General features: G+C 37.6%; 1 protein-coding gene across 1 annotated transcript in view; it reads left to right on the top strand.

Moving 5' to 3' along the window:
• Positions 1 to 10,394, top strand: part of LOC115209468 (transient receptor potential cation channel subfamily V member 5-like) — a 74,928-nt gene that overhangs the window by 5,609 nt on the left and 58,925 nt on the right. The window contains exon 2 of the mRNA XM_029777892.2: positions 4,735 to 4,954. The gene's annotated coding sequence lies outside the window, so the exon portion shown is untranslated. The remainder of the gene's footprint in view (positions 1 to 4,734; positions 4,955 to 10,394) is intronic.

Here is a 10,394-nt window from a genome sequence, read left to right as displayed (position 1 = left end):
CTCTCATATTTTCAGTATAACCTGGTATCATGTACCATGCATTCAAGCTTTGGTTTTGACATCTGTGCAATTGTAAGCAGACATTGAGATCCCTTGGCCCTTTCCAGTGCCTGAAGTAGGGCCAATGACCACTGGAAAGTCTGAGGAGGTGTCAATGACCCTGTGGAACATCTAAAATAGCACAACTACCCCAGTACTTTACTGGGACTCGTCTTAACTAAATTGATTGGCACAATGTAAAATGAAGTAACTTATTCAAGTAAACTACATGTGACCTGGCCTGGGGATTGAACCCATGATCTAACTATTGCCAGCCCATGCCTCAACCACAAGGCCATACTCTTTCACACATACTATATACTAGATGTAATATATGCACTTCATAGTAACTGGCACTTCGTTGGTTATGATGATTTGTGTTCCTGTTGATCTGGACTGTGGCACAGCCTGCTCTTAAAATTAACATGCAGGTGGTTGAGTACTACACAATCACATCTGTACTTAATGTAGTTCTCAGGGAGATTCAGCATGGCACACCAAATGTGATAATGCTGGCCCCTTTGAATTCCAGGTACAACTTAATTTTTGCCAGCTGAGTGGACTGGAGCAACATGAAATAAAGTGTCTTGCTCAAGGACACAACATACTACCAGGAATCAAACCCACAACCTTATAACTATAAGCCAAATACCCTAACTACTAAGCCATGTGCCTTCACACACTTCATAGTATACACAAGTTACATATACTAGATGACTAGTATCATCATCACCGCTGTTGTCGTCGTCGTCGCCATCATCATCGTTGTTGTCATCATCATCATCATCGTCGTTGTCGTCATCATCATCATCATCGTCATTGTCGTTATCATCATCATCATCATCACCATCATCGTCGTCGTCGTTTAACGTCTGCTTTCCATGCTGGCATGGGTTGGATGGTTTGACTGTGGACTGTCAAGCCAGAAGGCTGTACCAGGCTCCAATCTGCTCTAGCAAGGTTTTCTATAACCCCAAGAGTGTAGTGGGTGTTTTTTATGTGCCACTGCCCCAAGGGCTAGTCAGGTGGCACTGGCAACGACCATGCTCGAATGGTGCTTTTTACATGTCACTGGCACAGGAGCCAGTCAGATGGCACTGGCAATGGCCACGCTCGAATGTATACATACATGTATATATATATATATATATATATATATATATTATATATATATATAACCTGCAAAGTTTTCTATATTCTGGCACTCATTTCAGCTATAAAAGATTAAATGAATAATTTTGATCTTCTCAATAATTTTTATTGATTCAAATTCCCATATAATGTTTGGTAATCTTTAAGTTTAACCTGTGAAATCTAGCAAAAATCAACTAAAACCTAAATTATATTTGTTACATGCACAATTTTGATATTCTGAAGAAATATTCATCTTTCAACAAATGCTAATTTAGTAGTGTAAAACTTGTTTTTCAATATTCTTCCCAATATTTTTGATATTTCTATGGTTTTTTTTTTCCTTTTCCAAGCTCTGACACAATGGTAGATTTCTCATTCGAAGTAAAATCACATTTCTGACCCATAATGACATTTAAATTGGGCACCCACCTAATAATTTGGAACAGCAGATTGCTGCTACACAATAATGGCTGATGTTTGTTTTCATCTGTGCAGATCCAATTTATTTTAACAGAATTTGCAGATATATAGTCATTTATTGAGAGAAGGTTGATTTGCCTAACAATGTGGGGGCTCAGTGTGTGTGTGAGTGTATATATATATATAGGTGCAGGTGTTGCTGTGTGGTTAAGAAACTTGCTTCAGTCCTACTGTGCAGCATAGTGAGTAAGTATCACTCCAGGCCAATCAAAGCCTTGGGAGTTGATTTGGCAGAGGAAACTGAAATGTATATGTGTGTATATTTTCGTGTGTACCCTTGTCTAGACACCACTTGATGACAGCAAATGAGCATCATTATCATACAAATGAGCTTATTCTTTTCCATTTTCTCATGAAGAACATGTCTGGCCTTGAGAAAATATTGCCTTGCTCGGAAATATCTGAGGGTTGGCAACAGGAAGAGCATCTGGTTGTAGAAAAATATCTGCTTCAACAAATTCTGTCTGACCCATGCAAGCATGGAAAAGTGGATGTTAAATGGTGATGATGATGAAGAGGGTAGTAGATGCATTACACACTATATTCTGTATGTAGTACTTACTATATACTATGTGTATTACATCCCATAAGGCATTCCAAGCTATCCTCTAGAGGTATTACATATTATATATATGTATTACATACCATATACTAGTTGTATTACATACAAGATTCCCATATGTCTAGCATACTATATAGCATATGTATTATGTACGTACTGTACACTAGATCTATTACATACACTATTCTAAATGTATTACATTCTATATAGTATATGCATTGCATACATCCTTAGTAATACAATGTATATATATGGTTTCAGTGCCTTCTGTCTTCCCTACCAGCTTTGCCTTCTGTTTTCTCCTATCAACTTTTCCTTCTGTCCTTCCCTATTGGCTTTGCCTTCTGTCCAGAATTATGCTTGTCAAAGCTGGATTTACTTCCTTTTTGGAATGTTAACATGATTTTAGAGACAGCACTTCTTGAAACATAAAACTATTCACCAATTTTTGTGACTGAAGCTCCCGCCAGCTGAGCTCCAACAGTTTGTTCTCTTTGGAAATTAGATAGGTTACACATTTTAACTTATCTGCAAGAAAAGAAAAATGGAAAGTTACATCATGAAGTACAAGGCATACATAATGCATATATTCATATATATACAAGCTAGAATGGTTTCCAATTCATTATATTGCCAATAGAGAAAAAAATAGTTAAATAAAAACTGGTGTTTCCATTATTTTGTCCAACCCCTGCATGTTATAGATCTCTCTTTCCTCTATTTTTCTTGTATTTCTGAAAGGACTGAAGTTTCCCTTCTACCCTGTAATGACTTTTATTCAGAGATGTTACTCTCCCAGAAAGATTATCTTCATTACAGCTACCACAGTCTATGCCTCTATGAAAATTTCTGTTTAAAGTTACTTATTTCTTTATTGCCCACAAGGTGCTAAACATAGAGGGGACAAACAAGGACAGACAAAGGAATTAAGTCGATTACATCGACCCCAGTGCGTAACTGGTACTTAATTTTTCGATCCCGAAAGGATGAAAGGCAGTCAACCTTGGCGGAATTTGAACTCAGAATGCAGTGACGGACGAAATACCACAAAGTATTGCGCCCGGCGTGCTAACGTTTCTGCCAGCTTGCCGCCTTTTTTTGTTGTTGTTTAAAGTTACTGTTTTCCTGGGCTCAGGAGAGGTACTGCCCTCCTAGACATGTTGTTGGTGAGTCTAAACTTCTAACTAGGTACCCTTCATTACAATAGTACACTAAGTTCAACGAGTCACTATGTTGTGCATGACTGCTTTCTGCCTTACAAGAGAAACTACAAAAAAAAACAGAACAAAAAAAGATATATACGAAGAGAGAGAGAGAGAGAGAGAGAGGGGGAGAGGGCAATAAAAAAGTTGTTGGACCTCTGGGAGCATTAAAAACCTGTTTGGAGAGATTTGTTGGAGATATTGGGATTGACAAGAGAGTAGAACATGCTCAGAAATCTGCTCTACTGGGAACAGCGAAGATTTTCGGATTAGTACTCGAATGCTAAGTATCAGGGGAAGGTTGTTTATGGAAGACCAGCAGTTGCCCATGCATACCAGCCTCTCCTCTCCACGCCACCGATGTTATCCAAAGGAAAGGCAAAAGCCGATACAATTTGGCACCAGTGGCGTCGCAGCTCATTTCTACAGATGAGTGAAGTGGAACAACATGAAATAAAGTGTCTTGCTCAAGAACACAACACACACCCCGGCTGGGAATCGAACCCATTACCTCGTGATTATGAGCCTGACGCTCTAACTACTGAGCCATGCGTGCTCACCAAATCAGAATATAAACAACATGTTAAAGATAACTTGTTGATAAAATTAAAACTAAGACATTACACAGAATTTAAAAGCGACCGCATTCAATATGTTGCTTTTTTTCAGTACCAAGTGTATAAAAAAATCTTACTGGTGCATTAGATTGCACTCATGCACAATTTGAGAAAGGATTACGGGAACAGTGTCGTAGAGTACCTTAACATAACGTTACCAGTAATCTTTCATGTTTGATTTCCTTTAATTATATCTAGTTTTAATTAGTTTATGTTTTATGTACCTTTTTCCATGCAACTATATGTATATTTGCATATACATGTGTGTGTGAGGGTGTGTCTCATCTCTTCCTTTCATATACTGTAAACGCATTTTTCACAGGTACGGCTCACTTTTGCCAGTTGAACAGGCTGGAGCAACTTGAAATAGAGTGTCTTGCTCAAGGACACAACGCGTGTGCAAGCTTTGTATTATTTTTTTTTCTATCTTAGAGCCCTTGCAGCTAATAAAGAAAATATCCTCGTCGCCATCGTCATATCATCACAATCATCATCGTCGTCGTCGTCACCGCCGTCATCATCATCATCATCATCATTATCGTTGTTGTCGTCGTCGTCATCGTCATCATCATCATCATCATCATTATCATCATCATCATCATCATCATCATCATCATCCTTAACGTCATCATCATTATCATAATCTAAAATCGTTCCTAGACATTAACAATTTTTTTTAACTTGATATCTTTTCTTGTAGAACACTTTGGAGGGATTTTTACTACCTCGGCCAAGATAGGATTTTCTTTAGTTGGATATACATAAACGCACTCAGTTTGTTTTCATTATATTCAACCCCTCGTGGCCACTGCTATTTGCTATTTATAGCGATAATTCATGGGAACCTGTCTCACTGAACACCGACCGAAAAAGCGAGTAGCCGCAAAAACATCTAGATGTCTCGGATGCTTTACCGTAAGGTAATTATAAATATGTTCTATCTATATATCTGTGTTCCTTGCTCATGAGTAACATGGCTAAGGCCATCCCCAATCTTGCCTTATATGCAGGCCACATCTAATCGCCTCCAATCTAACATTTCTACAATCTTTATGTCTGCCTTCCATCGCGCCAACGATGATGTTTGAAGCTCTGCTCATTTTCGCCATTTGAATGGATTGGTGTAACGTGAACTGAAGCGTTTTGGTCAAGAACACAGCACATAACCCTGTCCAGAAATTAGCACTTACACACACACAAAGTAGTAGCCATTGGTGTGTGTTTGCCTGTATGTATGTATATATGTATGTACGTATGTATGTATGTATGTATGTATGTATGTATGTATGTATGTATGTATGTATGTATGTATGTATGTATGTATGTATGTGTATATTCAAAATGTGACCGTGTGTGTACCGTTGGTGATTTTTTCCCTCCGTCTTCCCTTCCTTGGATCTTTCCTTCTATGTTTCTGACGAAGAGCTCCGCTCGAAACGTTAAGTTCTCCTTCTTTCTTTCCTTTCCTGAGCGTCCATAACACTATACTTGTTCCACGTCCCTGCGTTGTTGTGTTTTCTCTTTATGTTTTCATGTTTGGATTAACTATATATATATATATATATATATATATATATATATATATATATATATATATATATATAGATATATATATCTTTATATGTATGTATGTATGTATATATATATGAATTTATATCACTGTATCGACTAGATTATCATATGTTATTATACACCATTGGTCACGATGCGCTTCCTCGTATTGCGGTAGCTTTTGAATGATGCCACCCCACTGGTTAGGCAAGCAGGCCAACATTCTGTCTCCAGTCCGTTACCGATTTATATTTGACTGGACTGGGGTACGAGGGGCGTTCATTAAAGTTTTCCCATGACCCACTTCCCAAGGACTGGGATAAACGAAACTTGACATAATTATTAATCCTTCTCTACATAGTCACCACCAATGGTGACACACTTCTCTCATTGCTTTATGAAGCTGTGAAGACCTCGTCTGTTGAGAAGCTGGTAGGTTGCGTCTGGAGCCAAGACTTTACTTCGGAAATAAGGTCATCATCATCTGAAAAGTGCTTCCCCTTCAAAAAAAGACTTCATGGTTGGAAAGAGGAGGAAGTCAGATGGTGCAAGATCGGAAGAATAAGGAAGATGAAGAAAGATTTCATAGTTGCAAGAGTATGCTTTCGTCTGAGCAACATGTGCATTGTGAACTGCGGCATTGTTTTGGAGGAGGTGGACTTCTTTGGTCAGCATGCCACGCCTCTTTGCTTTGAGGGCGCCCTGCAATTTCTGCAGCAGAGAAGCATAATATGCCTCGTTAATTGTGGTGCCCATTGCCAGAAAATCCATCGGCACTACTCCGCGCTGGTCTCAAAAGACTGAGTATCACCATGCCTGCTGAAGGTTGGACACAAGCCTTCTTTGGAGGTGGTGAGTTATTACGTTTCCATTGCTTCAACTGGACTTTAGTCTCAAGATCATAGTGATAGACCTATGTTTCATCCTGTGTGATAAGTCTTCCGAAAAAGTCCTTCACATTTTCTTGGCACATTACCAAAAAGTGACTGGGAACGATTGACTCATTCCTGCTTCTGAAAAGGTGTGAACATCTGGGTAATCCATCGTGTAGACAATTTCCGCATGTGCAAATGGTCATGAATATTTTTTTTTCCACGGAACCTACTCTTATCTTCACTTCTTGGGCTAGTTACCGAATAATTATGCGGTGATCCTCCAAAATGGAGGCTTCCACTTTATGGATGGTATCGTCATCAATGGCGGAATGTGGTCGTCCAGGAATAGGAGCAGTTTCCACTGATGTCCGACCACATTTTAACTAGCGATGCTGGCATTTGACTACGTTGTATGATGGTGTATCGTCACCATAACCTTCTTTAATCTCCTTGAAAGTCTCTTGGTGTACGACCTATCAATTATAAGAACCTGATCACGGATCTACATTCAACTGCCTCTGTTATAACACCTTAGTCCACTTCAACTGTCGTAAAAGACAAACGAATACTAGCGGAAAGCTACAATTTACAATGTGACATGTAGAGACGTATAATTATACAGTTCTATATTTAAGAGATGAGGAATTATGTAATTTTTTACATTATTTACATTCGATAGATATTTGCCCTCATCTTGTTTGTTTTTAACACAACATTTCGGCTGATATACCCTCCAGCCTTCATCAGGTGTCTTGAGGAAATTTCGAACCTGGGTTCTCATTCCTAAGGTATTTTTCGATGTTGTTGTTGTTGTTGTAGTTGTTATTATTATTATTATTATTATTATTATTATTATTATTATTATTATTATTCAGGTCATTGCCTGGAATCGAACTCGGAATCTTGGGGTTAGTAGCCCGTGCTCTTAACCACTAAGCCATATGTCCACGAGCATGATAGTAGTAGTAGTAGTAGTAGTAGTAGTAGTAGTAGTAGTAATAATAATAATAGTAATAATAATAATAATAATAATAATAATAATAATGATAACAACATCGAAAAATACCTTAGGAATGAGAATCCAGGTTCAAAATTTCCTCAAGACACCTGATGAAGGCTGGAGGGTATATCAGCTGAAACGTTGTGTTAAAAGCAAACAAGATGAGGGCAAATATCCATCGAATGTAAATGACGTATAATTATACCTGTACAAGTTCCGTTTCCTGCAATAACCGGATGTGGGTCAAAGGAAATCTTTAATGAACGTGCCTAGTAACTTGAAAGTGAAATATTTTGTTCAAGAGCGCAACATACCGCTGGTCTGAGAATTGAAACCACGACCCAGTGCTCCTTAATGCAATACATTAACCACCAGGTCAAGCGCCTTCGTACGTGTACACTCGTATGTATAAATATATAAATTATGTATCTATGTTTGCTAGCAGAGTATTATGTATGCAACTGTAAATACGAGGGTATTACGAAACAACTTTTTATTGGAACTAATCTTGGTTTTATTTATGGATTGATTGTTTGTTTGGTGAGCTGGTTGTCAGGAAAGGGATATCAAAAGTTTGAACGCAACAAAATACTAGCAACCTCATGTTTTTTCCTGCCAACCGCACTTATCAAACCTGTATGTACTTGGCAAAGGGACAGTTACAGGAGTGTCTACCTATTACATATTTAATCAAGATCTTCTCAGTTCAATCAAGCAAAATTTATTGAGGTGTGCGATTGATTTTGACTAGGCATTGGGCCAATGTTATTTAGAATAGCGTAATAGTTAATTCTGTGAATTGATGTAGAATAGTGGTAAGATCCAGGTGAAGTAAGTCTGCAATACATGTTTCATTGTTGATTATGCAGTTTATTAAGATTATAGTTTTATGAATTATTAAGCACTTTATGTCAATCTGGGCGGTGACAGCTGTATTTCAGCATCTGTAAAAAAATTGGTTCATGGACACATTGGGCATCAGTATCAAGATTCTCCTACATAATAATTTTGCATTTGTACTAAAAAGAGGTTCTATATCCGAGGAAAACAAGGAAGAAAACTGCGAAAAATGTCACCAAAATGTCTTTTACCAAAAACACTTTTACTAAAAATCGAGAATGGAGTGGCTGTGTGGTAAGTAACTTGCTTACCAACCACATGGTTCCAGGTTCAGTCCCACTGTGTGGCACCTTGGACAAGTGTCTTCTACTATAGCCTTGGGCCACCAAAGCCTTGTGAGTGGATTTGGTAAACGGAAACTGAAAGAAGCCCATCCTATATATGTATATATATATATAATATATATTATATATATATATATATATATATATATATATATATATACATATATATTGTAAGTGTGTGTATATGTTTGTGTGTTTGTTTCCCCAACATCAATTGACAACTGATGCTGGTGTGTTTACGTCCCCGTAACTTAGCGGTTCGGCAAAAGAGACCGATAGAATAAGTACTAGGCTTACAAAGAATAAGTCCTGGGGTCGATTTACTCGATTGACTAAAGGCGGTGCTCCAGCATGGCCGCAGTCAAATGACTGAAACAAGTAAAGCGAGTAAGAGTAATTTCTGAGAAACAAAGAAATCCTTGGAAGAGCGAAGGCTCCAGGACGTGATCGTGTAATAAAGATGCAATTGGTTAGTTACCCTCTGCAGGAGCTAAATCATCAGGATGCAAGGACAGTATTGAAATGGGTAGCAGCAGGAAAGAGGAACCGAAGAACACCACGATTTCGAACCATTCAAGAGAAACTGAAGACTGTCAAGAAAAAAAATAAGAAAATAGAACACTAGAGAACAGCTGTCTGATACACCAAAATGTTCAAGATGGACTGAATGACTGAGTGTAAGACAACGAAAACCATGAAATGGGTAATCGGATAAATATAAAAAACATGGCCGGGGTGGAAGATGGTGGAAATATGTAATTATTTGATTATCGGGAGAAATAGAGAAAGGATGTTGTGTCTCTTGCAATGTTCCTCAGTGTCCTTAGGTTATCGATTTTGATTGATTAATCGATTGATTCAATGAATCTCCTTTGTAGCATATATATTTACTTATAATTTTATGGATTGTTAGACTTATTTTTAGAGTAAACATCAACAATATTCATATCCTCCTGTGAGAACGAACATTAATTCTGAATAAGAACTGATTTAGATCTTACTGACCAACCCATGACGACACAGAAAACAGATGCAAAGTGTTTAAGATGGAGATGATAGCGATGATGATGTTGTTGATGATGATGAATTTTTTAAAATTTAGATCAGTTCGATTTCCGATTATCATTAACTGTTTCATTTCTGCGTATTCTGGTACACGATCCCGGACAAGTTTCAAAATAGGAATCTTGTATTCTAAATTTGGCGCTTAGTGTATATGCGCGATTAGTCTAGGGAATAACGCCTAATGACACATGGACGCACGTATATATATATATATATATATATATATTATATATATATATATATATATATATTATATATATATATATATATATATAATATATATATATATATATATATATAATATATCAAAACTGAATTCTTATTTCGCGGTTTGAGTTTCATGCTAATGCGATTTTGCATCACATCCTTATATGCGAATATACATACATACATACATACGTACATACATACATACATATATACACGCATGCACACACACATGTATGTATCTATATCTATCTGTCTATCTGTGTGTGTGCGTGTGTGTGTGTGTGTGTGTGTGTGCACGAGTGTGTTTTGCCGGTGGCGAAACGGAAACCCTACCAAGCCTGCTTGTCAAGGAGTGTGGTTTTCGTTGGACACTCTGCAGGACGAAGAACAAAACTTGTCAGAGGACGAATTAACTCAATAATCAACAACCACCCAACAGCTGGAAGTGAGAGATACCTAGTTTTTGTTTAGATCC

The sequence above is a fragment of the Octopus sinensis genome, linkage group LG3, assembly GCF_006345805.1.
Source record: "Octopus sinensis linkage group LG3, ASM634580v1, whole genome shotgun sequence".
NCBI classification, from domain to species: Eukaryota; Metazoa; Mollusca; class Cephalopoda; order Octopoda; family Octopodidae; genus Octopus; species Octopus sinensis.
Note: the sequence above shows the minus strand (reverse complement) of the source record. Positions and strands in the feature narration are given on the sequence as shown.